The sequence below is a fragment of the Mytilus galloprovincialis genome, chromosome 14, assembly GCF_965363235.1.
Source record: "Mytilus galloprovincialis chromosome 14, xbMytGall1.hap1.1, whole genome shotgun sequence".
In the NCBI taxonomy this organism is placed as follows: Eukaryota; Metazoa; Mollusca; class Bivalvia; order Mytilida; family Mytilidae; genus Mytilus; species Mytilus galloprovincialis.
The window spans coordinates 53895126-53910961 of NC_134851.1; the positions used below are offsets into that span (position 1 = coordinate 53895126).

The 15836-nt window shown below is 30.7% G+C and overlaps 1 long non-coding RNA gene across 2 annotated transcripts; it reads right to left on the reverse strand.

The window, feature by feature from the left end:
* Positions 1-590: 590 nt before the first annotated feature.
* Positions 591-7625, reverse strand: LOC143058889 (uncharacterized). 2 transcript variants are annotated; one of them, XR_012973277.1, is made up of 2 exons: positions 7577-7625; positions 591-1057 (listed from the first exon to the last, which is right to left on the reverse strand). It is a non-coding gene; the product is annotated as an uncharacterized LOC143058889 (long non-coding RNA). The 2 variants fall into 2 exon arrangements; XR_012973276.1 differs by lacking the exon at positions 7577-7625 and adding an exon at positions 5450-5535.
* Positions 7626-15836: the final 8211 nt, after the last annotated feature.

The window sequence follows — 15836 nt, forward strand, 5'->3', positions numbered from 1 at the left end:
TTATAAGTGGGGCGAGTTGGCAACCCTTTATTCAGTGCACGTTAATAAGTGAGTTGTCAGACTGATTATTAAATTTGATTTTACACTTTTTCAAAAGAGTCGGTAAACAAGAGTGGGGCGAGTTTTTTTATAAAGTGGCGATATAGTTTGGGCCGATTGGCCAGTGTGGCGACTTGACATCGTTTGATAACTACTCATCGTGTTCGGGGGTCATAAAGGGTATACATCATATAGTAATGTATAAAGTATATTATAATGGTTGTGTGGCGTTCTAAACGAGATTTTATGAATTGTAAATGTTTTTTCATCTAATCTAAAACAGCTGGGATGTAAAATAGTTATCCCACTCGGACTTGGTGTGTCAGTGTTAGATCACCCTCTGGCCTCCGGCCATCGGGGTGATCTTACACTGACACACCGCGTCATCGTGGGATAACTATCAATGAATTGAATTTCTTGAGAAGATTTTTTGTTACTGATTCATAATTTTCTAATATAATGTAGGATGTATTTAATTTCCCTCAGAGTTCCTTGTTATTTTACTTTTTGCTAAGTTTCATTTATATAAAGTATTTTCAATAAAACAACAATTTAAACCTGCTTCATTTATTTCGATAAGTTTCTGTGTTCAATTTCAATCATTTTTTTCTAAAGATGTGATATACCAGTTCCAGTTGTTATGCATTTTAACCATCGATATCTTCTGCATGCGCTGGATCAACATGATCAACGTCACGACCTATACGGAATTTTGGTAATTTGTAGTATGAATCTGAGTTTCGTTTTTCCAAAGCATCCTCAAGATTGAAATCGTTCATTCCGTGTCCGATGTTTCGTTCTGTTTCAAGATCCATCACTCTCCCATCAAATATACGATTCCACAAGAGGAATCTCTCCGGATGCATGTCCACATCAGCTGACAGTTTATGCTCTACCAGATCGTATTTTCCTGCAGGTATTCGGTCTAGTCTCGAATATAATTTTGGAAAACCATAGCATAGTGTTAGCTGGATAATCAGGAGAAAACAAGCTGGTGCAAACTCCATCTTTATCAGTTCTTTAAGTAGAGAAAATATTGGTAAATTAATAATGTAAATAATTAGTTGTAGATTGTTGTATGCACATAATTTGTAAGAAATCGTACAAGGTTTAATGTACTTTTGTTTTCTTTAAAAAAATTGTAATTCGTACAGTTCTTTCAAAACATTTTAATTGGTTTGTAAAAAATGAACATTAAACTTAATTTTGTTTCAATAAAGAAAACAGGAGCAAAACAATTAGAATGATATTTAATCAAATTTGTTTATTGTGTTTGTGCTTCAGCTTTAGATTTTGAAATGAGATAATTGACTTTCCGTTTTGGATTTTCCACTAAGTTTGACCATATTTGTTATTTTGCTTTGTGCATATGTTTTGATATGTTCCCTCCATTAAAGCAAAACAGCTATGGATGAAATATGATAAAAGTAAGAATTGCGTTCGTTGGTAAACTATGAAAACGTTTTACCTTTTTTAAGCTCATTTTGAAACCATCGAAGTAAACAACCAATTACCTATAGAGAGTTGATTATTCTACTCAATAAATATAACATTAACACTTTCATAAGTCCAAGGCAATATGTTCCTCATCAAACATGTTTAATCTCTTTTTCGTTGGGTTCTAGTTACAGATTAAATGTAAGAGAATGGTTAATTTTCTAGTAGATTATTTGAATATTGTAATACTATCTAGAGGATGTCTGACTGGTTTTGTTTCAGTAATACGTAGACGTATCTTATAAGAATCATTAAACGCGATAATATCATCAATATGTAGCTTTCACTCAATTACTAAAAATCTTAGGCGATTTTTTTTCAAATAAAATGAAGGAATGTTTTTGCTTATTCATTCTTAGTCGTATATTGTTTGAAATTTGTAAAAAACAAATATATATCCCCTCGGACGAAAGTGAGACATCGTGATTGTTTCTCGTACAATTGTTTGCAAAAAGTTCAATATGTTAGAAGGAAGAGCTACCCGACAAGAGACCTGCATGCGTCATACTTTTAGTCAAGATGCTGTATGTTATGAAGTTGCAGTATATCATATGTGCAATGTTTATGGTTCAGCGACTAAGAAATGTACATTTTCTTATATTCACTTATATTCGCTAATCATGAGTAAAATGATATTTGTATTCGGGATTCATATATGAGTTCCTTGCAAGGCCTGCGTGTCCGTCAGAAATGGTTCATTGAACTAATTTTATGGCTCTGTGTTTTATGTAATAAATGTTTAGTGTACGATAATAGATTGTGATGATAAAGAACAAAATATTTGTGTTGTAACGTAAAAACTTTCATTCAATTTGTAAGAAATCATTAAGAATGTTTTTAAAATTATATGGCATAAACAAAATGTAAACGAATATACAACAATTTATATTTATATTTTGAAACCTGAATTTTAAAAAAAAAAATCTTTCTTTTAGATTTTTTTATACAAAGTTTAACTGTATATTCGTTTGATATGTTTAATCATTTAATTATTTACCTTTTGATTAGGGATTTTCCGTTTTGAATTTTCCTCAGAGTTCACTATTTTTGTTATTTTACTTTTTACTACATTTGTAGTAAAAAATCGTATACAAATTTAATCCATGTCATGTAACTTAACATCTAGCGTCTTTGTTGTATTTGATTCCTGAATTCTTAAAAAAAATAATCGGAAGGGATTCGCTTTGATCAATAAAAAATTGAAAATAAACTAAATAAACTAAATTTATATAAAAAACAAACTATTTAGAATATGATAGCCTGGAAATTCAAAGAAGAGACAATTGACCTACAAAATGACTTATCTTTTGAAAGTCTACATATTTCATTTAAGCTTTATTTGAATTAGGCGATTAACAGATAAAAACAGAAAAATAGGATGTAATTTGATCTAAATGATTTCTACATTTATAGTGATAGACGTTTTTAATTCCATATTAGATGATACATGAAACTAGGGAGTTGACAACAATAGCAACACAGTAACAAATTTCAATTTAATGACGTCAATGAGCTTTACTGATGGACAGTTTGTCAATCACCCATTTTGTCAACCCAAAATTTCATAGTTGTTTCATTGGCAATCATTCCACATATCCATATTTCATTATTTATCAAAAACAAATCAACATACTCGTAAATGGAAATGAGAAACAAATAATCAAGTAAAATAAATTCAAGAAGTAAACTCCAATTTAATTTCAAAATATGAAAATCAAAAAAAGTTGAAAGACTGTGGGAACATGGACAGTGGTAAAACATTAACAAAATAAATATATCAAATTTTCAAATGATTTAGGTATAACTATGTATTCTGAAAGAGAATATAGTTCTCACACTGTTTCGGTTCTTATACATTCTTGTCTTTAAATATTCTAGTTTTATCGCACTTTGATCACCTTAGATTAAGAAAACCGCGTCGGACGCATTATATTTATTGTGGGTTTTTTTTTAATATTGGGTTGCAGTCTCAAGAAAGTTATAGTTCTCAAATCCTGTAGCACTTAAGGATGTACTTAGGTGATCTAAGGTAAAATTAGATAAATCAAGAAATCAAAATTGATACTTAAAGCTGGAAGTATATAAACTCAGGATCAAAATAAGCTAAAAATATTGATAGGACATGGAGCTTCTTTTCGAGATATTTAATTTATAAAATATGGCTTGCAAAGGCAGACTCGGACGTTTACCTTATATCTGCATTGGTATTATTTGGGTCTCAAATCAAAAGAAAGAAAATCAAGGGTCTGCTTAAATTTTGTCAAATGACCTTTTATGAGCTTTTAGGTCTTATGTAAAAGATAACAAAGTATTATGGGGCAAAATGGTTTACCTTGTATATTATGGAAAAAACACCAAGAAGTTCGAACTTTTGACACTTATTCAAAAACCTCACCTAAGTACATCCTGAAGGCTGTTCGCTCCTTTAAATTTTTGCAAGATATTTAGAATCCTCTAGTTTTATCCATGTAGGGCCATTACAAAATTTTCCCCACGATCCCCTACTTTTCTTCCTATCATTTTATTACATATAGTTTAAAAAGAAATTTCTGAAAATGCTATAAAATCCTTGTTATTTTTTATAACATTTGAAGGAAAAGGGATGATTCTAATTTCTGTTCGATTCTTTTGTATTATATCTTAGAAGCTATAATCATGCTCCGTTTGACATTTGTAATTCGGATTTGCTTTCTCTTAAACGATTTATGGCTTATGAAAAGTGGCAAACTACGGTTGCCTTTATTTGACACATATACAAAAGAAAAAAAACTAAGGTAGAATAGTAAGAACAAAGCACAGTAAATAGATACTAGAAACAAGACCATCAGCCAATCAAAATTGAAAAAAATACAAAAGTAAAATAACAAAAATACCGAACTCCAATGAAATTCCAATCAAAAACAAAGTCCGTAATCAAATGACAAAATCATAGCTCAAACACACCAACAGCATGGATAACAACTGTCATATTTCTGACTTGGTACAGGCACTTTCTTATGTAGAAAAAGGTGGATTAAACCTAGTTTTATAGCTAGCTAAACCTCTCATTTGTATGTTAAATGCAGACAATTTCATTATATTGAAAATGTTGTGTGAACAAAACAAACGGACATAACAAGTTAAAATTTCAAGATAAGGGTACAGCATGAATTAATTCGTATTAACAAATAATACAAAACTACACATAAACTAGATAAGCAATTTTGTCAAAATAACTTTAAAATATGAATGTCACCTTTGAAATCGTTTGTCGTTAAACCTAATTTACTTCAAATTTAATTCTGAGAGAAAAGAAACATGAAGAGTAGAGAACCAATGAAAGTTAGACAAAGTTATTGAAGTATACATTTGTAAAACTTTGTTTGAAAGGAACTAAGAACTGATCAAAGAACCCAGTTTTAATAAGCAGTAAATTACTTCAAAGATAGAAATAAAAGACCTCTTTCAGAAAGGAGGATTATAAGTATGTAAACAAACAGTACGATTAATGAGAATACATTTTAGCAACATGAGTACAAAAACACAAGTTTGATTAAGCACCATTAATCCTACATGGACAAATTAAACAGACAAAATCGCATATGAATTTGTCGTATAAATAACCTCATATACAACGATACGCACATAAAAAACAATGTTGAATTTAAAACGTTTTTGAGTGTTAGTTTATAGAAAAATGGAAATTCATAAGTATTTAGTTTAGGTAAAATACATTTTGTAAGTAGAATTGAACATCTATAATTTTGATATGTTTTCGACTGTCAAAGACTATTTATGAATGAAATTCTATTTACTGAAATTAAGATATTTTTTTTACTAGTGTCTCCTCTTCCTAGAATAATGACAATAGTCTACATATTTTTAAACACTTTAAAATTAAGATTAACGACTGTTTAAGACTGTTAAAACCTACCTTGATGTATCTATCTTCCTTAATTGTAAGTAAATTGTAGTGATCTATTGTTTATATACAGCTAGATTAGTGTTAGATCTCTCGAGGGTCTGATTACAAAGCTTTGACAAGATTCTGGCACAAGGGAAAACATTAAACGTTTTCTATCCTGATCAATTTTATTTTTACCAGTAAATCATGTCCTTAAGAACTATATTAGTTTCAATTTGATATGAAGTTTTAATTTGAGCTGCTCGTGAAGACAAAGCGGAACATCCAATGGATTTTTGTTTAACACGATCCAGCGGAGGAAGACCTTTACAAATATTAAATATCACTGGCACTTAACATAGAATGGGCTTTTGTTCATGATTGTCTCGAAGAATCTCACGATAATTGAGTCCAGGAAATATCATATTTCTAGATGGACAAGGAGTAAAAAAATGTCAAACGTTTTTACTACGACCACAAGGTCGCTAATGATGATGATTCAATGTAATATCCCAACATAAACAATACCAAAAGAGTCAGTACTTCCGGGATTTTGATTATTTTTGATAAAACTAAAACTGAGGTTTCATCATTCGTACATTATTTGAGCAAAATTTGATCTCATAGGTACACATCTGGTGATAAGTCTTTTTCGGAAGGTTATATTTGAGGAAAACAAGGACGATATTGTAACTATTACGACATATCTGTCATCATCTATGTCAAGCCATAACGATCATCAAACTTGTGATGGCGTCCGTAAAATTTTCGAATGACTAATTTCAACTTAGCCATTTGGAACTTTTGTCTAAATAGCTACCAGGTAGAACCAAACGTCTTTCAAGAAAATTATGATGAGAAACATAAGTCCTTTAGATTTTTATTCCCCTGATAGGGTAAAGGTTTCATGAAAATATTCCAACACAAACATCTTATTTTAAGTCACTTTCGTAAGGGTTATGGTTAGAGTTTAAATTATTTCTCATGTGAATACCAGCATGGAGATGTTTATGTTAACTCTTTTCTTTTCTTAATCTGTTAATGGTGGCAATCTTTTGGGAATAATATACTAACGGGACTGGAAACTGATCGATTTGTTGAGATCTCATTGCCCCGATAGCAGATTATTGATTTTTTTGTTTCGATTGACAGCTTATCGTGACACGTAGTAAATTAGCATTCGGTGCATGTAAACAATAGATTTCGGCAAACAAGTCAGTCGATAGAAAAATGTTAACATTGTTGGATTTGAATAAAGAATAATTATCAAATTAATTAGTTTAAATTCAAAAAAATAGATAGTGTTTACGGAAAACTATTAATAAGTAGTCAACATATTACTGTTGAAAATAAACCAGATATAGTCGAAATGCTGGCACTTTACCATCTGATTAACTTCACCGCTAAGAAAACAACGTGTCAAAGGTTAACAGATCATAAATAACCCTGACAATAAGTGTGCAATAAAACAATGTTGACAATTTCAGTTCATAATTGATTCATAGAACAAAAGTTACCCGGGTCTCATGGAAATATAGCTAGTGCCACATTGTTTTGAGCTTTTGTGAAGATTCTTGCTTACACCAAAATTTCAATATGGCTCTGCACGATCGGGCCTTCTTTTGTAGTTCTAATTGTGGAACCTTGTGTACATATTTTCACGACGTCATATGCTAATACCACCTGAAGACTATTACTAAGTAAAGTGAACCCTGATTATAATAAGATATTGCACCTATAAAAAGTATTAGGCAATTTTATAGGAACAGTATAATTTATTTGAGCGATGTATGCGGGTTCCGGTTGTAATGAAAAAGATATTTTTTGTTACGTTTTTACAGTTTTCACTTGAAAAACTGACAATAAAAATCAGATCCAAACTATAACCTATACATATGATTTTACAACAAACAGAACTTGCGTATATGTTTTTATTCAAAAGTAATAAGAATTTCATGAATCATATACTTTTTTTCCACATCGTTCCAACGCTATTTTCATCCTGAAAATTTCAATCTTTATATGTTTTTTACACTTACACTAATTTTGTGATTAATAACAACTGTCAAAGATCGAAATATCGTTAATCATTATAGTAATCATGTTTATATTAAGGATTTTCATTTCAAAAATGATAAAATGATAAAAACAAATTACCGAAATTATAAGATCATACCACGCTGTCACTGTCAAAACAATATGGCGTATCGATAAATAGCGCAGGTAAAGTCTCGTTTTAACGATGTGATGTAGATATTATTACACTGATTGGTGTAAGGATTTCCAGTCCCGTTAATATAATAGTCCCATATGTCGACATAAAGCGTTAATTGGGTCAGCCAATTTCGATGATGTCATTTGTCAAAAATAAATTAAAAACAAAATTATGTGGTGTAACCTGTTTTTCTAAAAACAAATTATAATAAACATCATTGTATGCTCGGATTTTAAGAACAAATAATGTGTAGATATCAAAGAGAGGAGAAAGATACCAAAAGCACAGTAAATCTCAGAAGTTGAAAACAAATCGACAACACCATGGCAAAAATGAAAAAAATAAAATGCAAAACAACAGCAAACAAAACACAACATAGAAAACTAAGGACTTAGCAACACGAATCTAACACACAACCGATTATGAAGAAGCTTCGAAAGGGTTAGAAGAAACTGGACTACTAGTTTTACTCGTGTAAGTAAACCCCAGTAATAAGTCTAACTCGTCACCATCGAGTAAAAGAGGTGTTGGCGATATATGCATATGCTTTTAAAAAAAATCCTTGTGTTTTTTTCCCAAAGTGGCGGATATATATATATAATGTGAAAAGTTAATTTCTGAAAAAAATTAATTCACAAAAAGTTTGAAAATATCGTCTTTGGTAGGGATTTTATTAAGTTAAACTAACTTAAAAAAAATCAAAAATAGTGATAAATGGTTTTGAACAATCATTGATATATATGATTAAAATGATATTCCAAATCGTTTATCAATGTCAAATGTTGGGTAAAAGTTTTCTTTTGGACAAAAATCCCAAAATAAAAGAAAAAAAAAAAAACTATCTTTTTGTGATATAATTTCCACACAGAGTATGGGAGAGCAGATGGCAGTAGAAAGATGTTGGAATATTAATATTCTAACCTGGTCATTACTAGTAACATCCTGAATTTCTTTTTTGGTTTCAAAATGTATTAAAAGTGACAATCCATGGCAATTAATTCCTCTGTATGCATCATTCGATGTGTCTTATACAACATGCAAGTTATGCCCTTTCTAACAAGTCAATTTTCTATAACATATTCGAAAATCGTTCATAAAAATCCACATCCAATGGTTACTTAAGTGCATGTGTATGTATTTTCTGAGTGTGTGACAATATGTATACCAGCTAAGAAGTTGTGTCATGAGCAATATGAAACTCATAGTATTTAGTTTTTACAAATAGCAATACACGCTGTAAATTACCAAAAAACTAAATTCGAGAAATTATTGCGGGGGAAATTCATGACAAATTATGAAATTACTTCTTGTAAACAACACCACCTGTTTTCTCGGCCATTAGGGAATTTATTTGGAAAGCATTAGAAGTAAGCTTTCTTTATAATTGAGCTAAGTATTTCTTTAAACTCAACAAATAAATTTGCTTTGCTGTGCAAAAATAAGTTGTTGTTATTAACATTCTTCTAAAAATACCCAGAGCTAATAGTTTGAAAAGCAAAAATGTGAATTTATCTTCCTAAATGTATATCTGATAATTTCTGTTTGTTTTGATAACACATCGTTGTCAATATAATGGATTTTTTGCGACTGTCGTACATGTGGGAGGTTTAGCTAGCTACAAAACAAGGTTTAATCGACAAATTTCTACATAAGAGAATACTTTAACGAAATCAGGAAGATGACAGTTTTTATCCATTCGTTTGATATGCTTGAACTTTTGAATTTGCAATCAAATTAAGGACTTTTCGTTCTGAAATGTTGTGTTTTGACTTTTTTGTAGAAATACATCCTCTTAAAGTGTTTGTGTTGATGTGTTCTTTCAATCTGCATTTTTTGTTTTTCGTTTTTGTTTCAGATTTAATCTGTTCGTTCATTTCTAATATTTGATTGCAAGTGTATTTATATTGTCCCTTTTCCGCCATGAAAATATTTTCTTTTCTATTTAATTACCATACTTTTTGACAAATTTAGAGAAGTATATCAATTGTCCCTTTAAACAGACGTCTCCAAACTACAATTCCCAAGACAGTTTGTTATCTTTGAGACGTTTTTTTTCTTTTAAAGATATTTGAAATTTAGTTCATCGCCAAGCCAAGTGTCATTGCATATAATTGGATATCCTAAAATGTTTTATGTTTGGTCTTAACATAAGGTTGCATTGATGAAAGTCTCCTCCTGAACTATTAAAATCTATCCTTTGCATGAACCCTGATAGCGTGGTAGAAATAAGACACACATTATCGGGAAAACGCCATCATTTGTGTATCTAAAACAATGACCTTGTGTGATCCGTTCATAGCATATATGATCCCTGTTGTTTAACTCTCACTTGTATCATGTGTTTCTGTCTGTATCAGACTTATAAAACAATAAAGGTATTATTACATGTATAATTAAAGATTAAGTGGACAATGGAATCGCGCCATTGCACTTACATTCATGAAATGCTTTACCATCATGCACTTTTGTAAGTTCTAATAAACTTATCAAAGACTAACAACGCCTTACCATCATGCACTTTTGTAATTTCTAGTCAACATACCAAAGACTAACAGTAAGTAACAATCAAGGTTAAAACTGTTTCTTATCAACCTACTTTTAGTTGACTTGAAATGGGATATATAAAATCACTCAAGGTAGATTGGTCAGTATTATTCTTTTAATGGAAAAACAACACACTATGAACTATTTTTTATCCTACTTAAATACTTTAGAGCAATTATTTTACATTATAATTAGTGTGATCACAAGTGACCTAGCATGATACAAGTCCTAACCCTCCTTAAATAAATTGAACAGTTCAGTAGTGAAGCGTTTGGATGTTGGTTTTTTTAAAAGATTTTTTTCTCACTTTCAAATATAAAGGCCTCGAACATCACTGTAGACACTTTTTATTGTAGAAATACGTTTCTTGTGTAGTAAAAAGGTACCCTTGATGTTAAAAAATTAAATAGGAATAATTTATGTAAAATTCCAAAATAGAAATTCTTTAAAAAAAAAAAAAATTCAAGTGACATAATTTTCAGATTCTAAAATTTCAATAAACAAATAAAAAAATTGCTAGTTCAGTTCAATATTTGAAACAAATTTAATTTCTGATGGTTAGTACTTAACGAGTTGTCCTTGTTTCTGGCTACATTATAAAGCCATATAATTTCAAAACATGAATTTCTTAAATACGATACTAAATGATATTGAGCAATACAGGTACTGGGGATTCTTTCATTTTCGTTGGTACCAACTTTCGTGGTATGAAGGAAACTTGCATGTTCGTGGATGTTTAATTTCGTGGTTTTTACAAAATCCGCATATATCCATTTAGAACATTTGCATTTCGGTGAATATTAAGATTCGTATATTATATATATATATAATGATATATGCATGGTTTGTGTTTTGATAAAATTAAACGGGTACATCGTCTTTATTAAACACAATCTTATATGCAAAGGGCAATAAATCTTATTGCTTATTCGTATGTTCATTCAATAGCATTCATTGATCGATAATCTTCATATATAAGTTTAAATGATTTTCCAAAATATTCAAATGTATTCTATTTATTTTTTTAAAAACATTCCTTTTATTTTCAGTATTGACGGTGCAAACTACAGTAATGAACAAAAGTTATTTTTAAGATTTAAAAAAGAATACTCATCGGTCATGTACTTCTTTATGTGAACATAACGTAGGCCTTAATCTTATTTTCGTATATATTTTGATATTCATTTGAAGAGCTTATAAAGGTTTGTCCAGTACTGAACAATATTTGCAAAGTAAAATTTGCATTGTACAAAATCAGGAATATTATAGTGGATATCAATTAGTTTGATGTGTTTCGGCTTTTGAACTTGCTATTTGATAATTCGCCGTTTCAGAATCTAATGCATTCTGGGTAATATTTTAAGAAGCGTACACCAAAACGTTGTGATTGGTTTAAAACTTCTAAACAATGGAAATCCATCCAATGGCGTAACGTTATTTTTATTTTGGTGTACGAACAATGAGATTACCCACAGTCCTTTAAATTCTAAAAAGGCGAATTGTATGATTTTCCGATTTTAATTTTCCTTGGCGTTTGGTATTTTTGTTATTTTACTTTTTCTTACGTACTAATGTATGCTACTGACACGCCTTCAACTTACATTTTAATGCTACTGGATTTTCTCCACAAATATCATTATACGTAACCTTGTATGTACAGGCCTTGTGCAATTGCATTTCTAACAACGCCTTATCAATGAACTTCTACATGGCCTAACACAAATCAGATTTAGGAACCGAATATGAGCTTGGTAATTATTTCCCGACGTTTTGTAAAATACATTTTCAAGGAAGTTTTGAAAATTCCATAGATTGGATGCTTCTTTTCTTGAATGATAATGGTATAACTTGAATAAAGAACTACACTTTTACATCAAACACACGGTTAGATCACACAACAAGAGCAACACTAGACCAGTTGGTATGAGATACATACATATTGTGTATCATTTAATTTATGTAAAAGACAACAATGTTCCTGCGGATAACTTTATTTTGTATTTTTTTTTAAACAGCTTCATGATTTAATTTTCTTGTTTTATACGATAAGCTGTTTCATTCTCTTATATTACCGTAGCTTATTTCTTACAAGGAAAACTCATTAAGCAAGGATTTTCAATTAAAAGTGTACTAAAAACTGACCTTCTTTTCTTTTTACAATAGGTTAGGATTAATTTGCAGTTCAAGGCATTGGATTTTGTTTCATTTGTCATTTCTTATGTTTTAAATTAATAAAGTTAATAATCTAAGATGTAAAGTTTCAAACGGAAATAAACATTGTATAAGTTTGTGATAAAATGATTTTAAGGGGAATCACAAGTTAAAAATCAATGATATTACCATTTACATATCTCATTCCCAAGGACTTTAGTTAACCCTACACCTTCAGTCATGGTTCATTGACTTTGATTGTTTTGTATAGAATTCATGTTGACGTGTTGCCCTTTAAATCGTAAAATTGCACAATATCACAATTACATAAAAGCGAGACATATCACCAATGTTATTTCAATTGCTCTAGAGGAGCTTACGTTTTAATTTGCACCATGGTAGTCTTTTTGAAGATGTGTGTGATACGGGTGATTGCCGTTAACGTTGATTGCTTCTCACCTATCAGTGTCACCAAACGGATGCACAAAAGAACTCAGTGTATGACATGGAAAGACTAATTTTTTAAAACTTAGAGCATTTACATTTGGTACATATTCTAAAGTATCATTTATTGTATTATTCTGTTTCAAACATTTCTAATTGTGAGATTAATATTTCCAACAGCTTTCGAAATATAGATATAAAAAATTAAATATATGCACCCGATTTTTCCTTCCTGAAATATGATCATAATGTTTCTACAGCTTTAGAAAATTTCTCGATTTACGCGTGGATTTATTTTTTATCGCTCCTTAGAATAACTATATTAAGCACATCTGCTATCTCGAATAAATCATTTTATATACTAGTAATTCGAATCATGGAAGGGCGTTGGAAGATAATTTCCTCTTAATCAACAGAAAAAGTAGGCAACGTGTCAAAAAAATAAAGATCACAAAAATACTGAACTGAGAGGAAAATCAATTCGGAAAGTCTATAATCACATGGCAAAATCAAATAACAAAACGCATAAAAAACGAATGGACAAGAACTGTCATATTCCTGACTTGGTACAGGCATTTTCAAATGTAGAAAATGGCGGATAAAACCTGGTTTTATAGCGCTAACCCAATTAATGATATCAAAAACGGGACAAAGTATAATTTGTCTTGTATCCCCCTGCCCCATTAATCATATTCTATCAGAGAAAATCATTCTGAATTAATTAAGGAAAAGGTATATCAAAACGCCACAGAATTACGACATAGGCACATTTTTCAACTCATTTTCTATCGTCGTCATAGTTGTCAACCGGATGAATGGCCATAACTGGACACTACATTGATGAGTTTGTCCCAAAACACCTATCTATAGATGGACTGGTTAATAATCAACGAACCGCTTCAACCCCGCCCAATTAAGTGAAATAAATTAAGTAGTATCTCTGTGTCAACATTTTAAATTACTCAACCAAAGATTTTTTTTTCCCTGCGCTTGCACAATATAATACGGACATATCTGGTCGCTTTTTATGTTATTGGTATGTGATATACTTCATACAAATGGAAAGAAAAGATGAAATTGAGAATGAAACTTGGGAAAGTGTCAAAGAGAAAACAACCCGAATAAAAAGGGGAAAACGGCAGGACATCAATGGGTCGTCAACACAACGAATTCGATGTCAGAAACTACACAAAATGACAATGACACATACATTAACAAAGGTATACTAGCAGTTACTCTAGACCTTAATTAAACTGATTGCAGGATTGTGTCTCCATCATATGAATATCAGGCATAATCCATCCCGTTAGAAATTTAGTATAATTACATCATATCATATACGGGAAGAACATAGCCGTATATCGACAACAACTGGTTTTAGAATTAATGTGTTTATTTCCGATGCAAATACCCTATATGTAGTCAATATTAAAGCCAATTTATTCCATTTTTTATGACCTGACAACTGTTTCGTAACTATATCCCTTCTAAATGATAGCTATCAAAGAACCAAGGCTTATAATTTGATAAGCAAGACTCGCGTTTCGTCTTCAAAAAACTCATCTGTGACGCTCAGATCAAAATAGTTAGTCTGAGTAAGTCTGTTTAAAGGTTTGGTAAGCATTGAGATGAATGACGAAATATTTGTGCTTTGTAAAGAACATTACCATAAAATATTGGAAATGCCTGAACATATAAGATGTCTGCATTTTGATTTCTATTTACAAATGATGTCCTTGTACATGTTTATACCGATGATTTGTTTATTAATTTTTTTTTAATAATTTGGGATATCGAAAACCTTCGTGTAATATTTGTTCAGTAAGACATATATATCTTTCGTTCAAATCTAAGACGTTGTGACATATATCTTTCTAATGAGATACAACTGAAAATCGGAATACAAGTTTTATATTTTACATATGTTTAAACGGTACAATTATTCAATTTGACATTTCAATACAGTTTGAGTAAGTACAATTTAACCTTGTATATTTTCCATTCACAACATTCTCCAGTTTGTCTGTCCGTAAAAGTAGGCGATTTTTTCTTTTCTGTTACTATAAATCACAATTTTCTGAAAAGAAGGTATGATAAAAATATGTGTCAGTGGCACCATATAAAACAGGTATATTTTGTCAGAAATATCTAATAATATTACAAGTTCATTAGAGAAACAATGTATAAGGCTTAACATTTTGAACATCAGACCGCGTTTTGTCTGCAAACCCCTTATCATTGACTTTCGAATCAAAAAGATTAAAAAGGCAAAAAATAAATAAATACGAAGTGGAAGAACATTGAGGACCAATTATTCTGAAATGTTATGACAAATACAGCTACGATAATCTTTTCGGTACACAAAATCCTTACAACAAAATAATTGCAAGCAGTTAATTTATAATAATGACCATACCAATGATAATTCATGACAATACAGAAGAGCTGGCAATTGGACTGGTGATTACTTAAGGAAGAAACATCCAACAGAATAGGCATCAAAAATGTGGTTGTAAATGGAATTAGTTTGTATATTTTGTTCTTATGTTGAACTGTTACACCATTGCACCAAACTACTTTAACCCCGTCACATTATGTATGTGTCTGTCACAAGTCAGGAACCTGTAATGCAGTGGTTGTCTTTTGTTGCTGTGTAACATATTTCTTTGACGTTTATCATTTTGTAGATGAATTAAGCCGTCGGTTTTCTCGTTTGAATTGCTTCCATTTGCCATTTTTGAACTTTTGTAGCTGACTATGCGGTGTGGAATTTACCAATTGTTGAAGACCTACAGTGATCTTTAGTTGTTAATTTCTGTGTCATTTGGTCTCTTATGAATAGTTGTATTAACAACATTAACTGTACGAATTTTTCTGCACCAGATGCGCATTTCGACAATACATGTCTCTTCAGTGATGCTCGTGGCCAAAATATGTAAAATCCAAAGCTTATATAAAAGATGAAGAGCTATAATCCAAAAGTTCCAAAAAGTATAGCCACATCCATGAAAGGAATCAAAGCTTTGCATGAGGGAGATACATTCCTTAATTTATAATGATTTT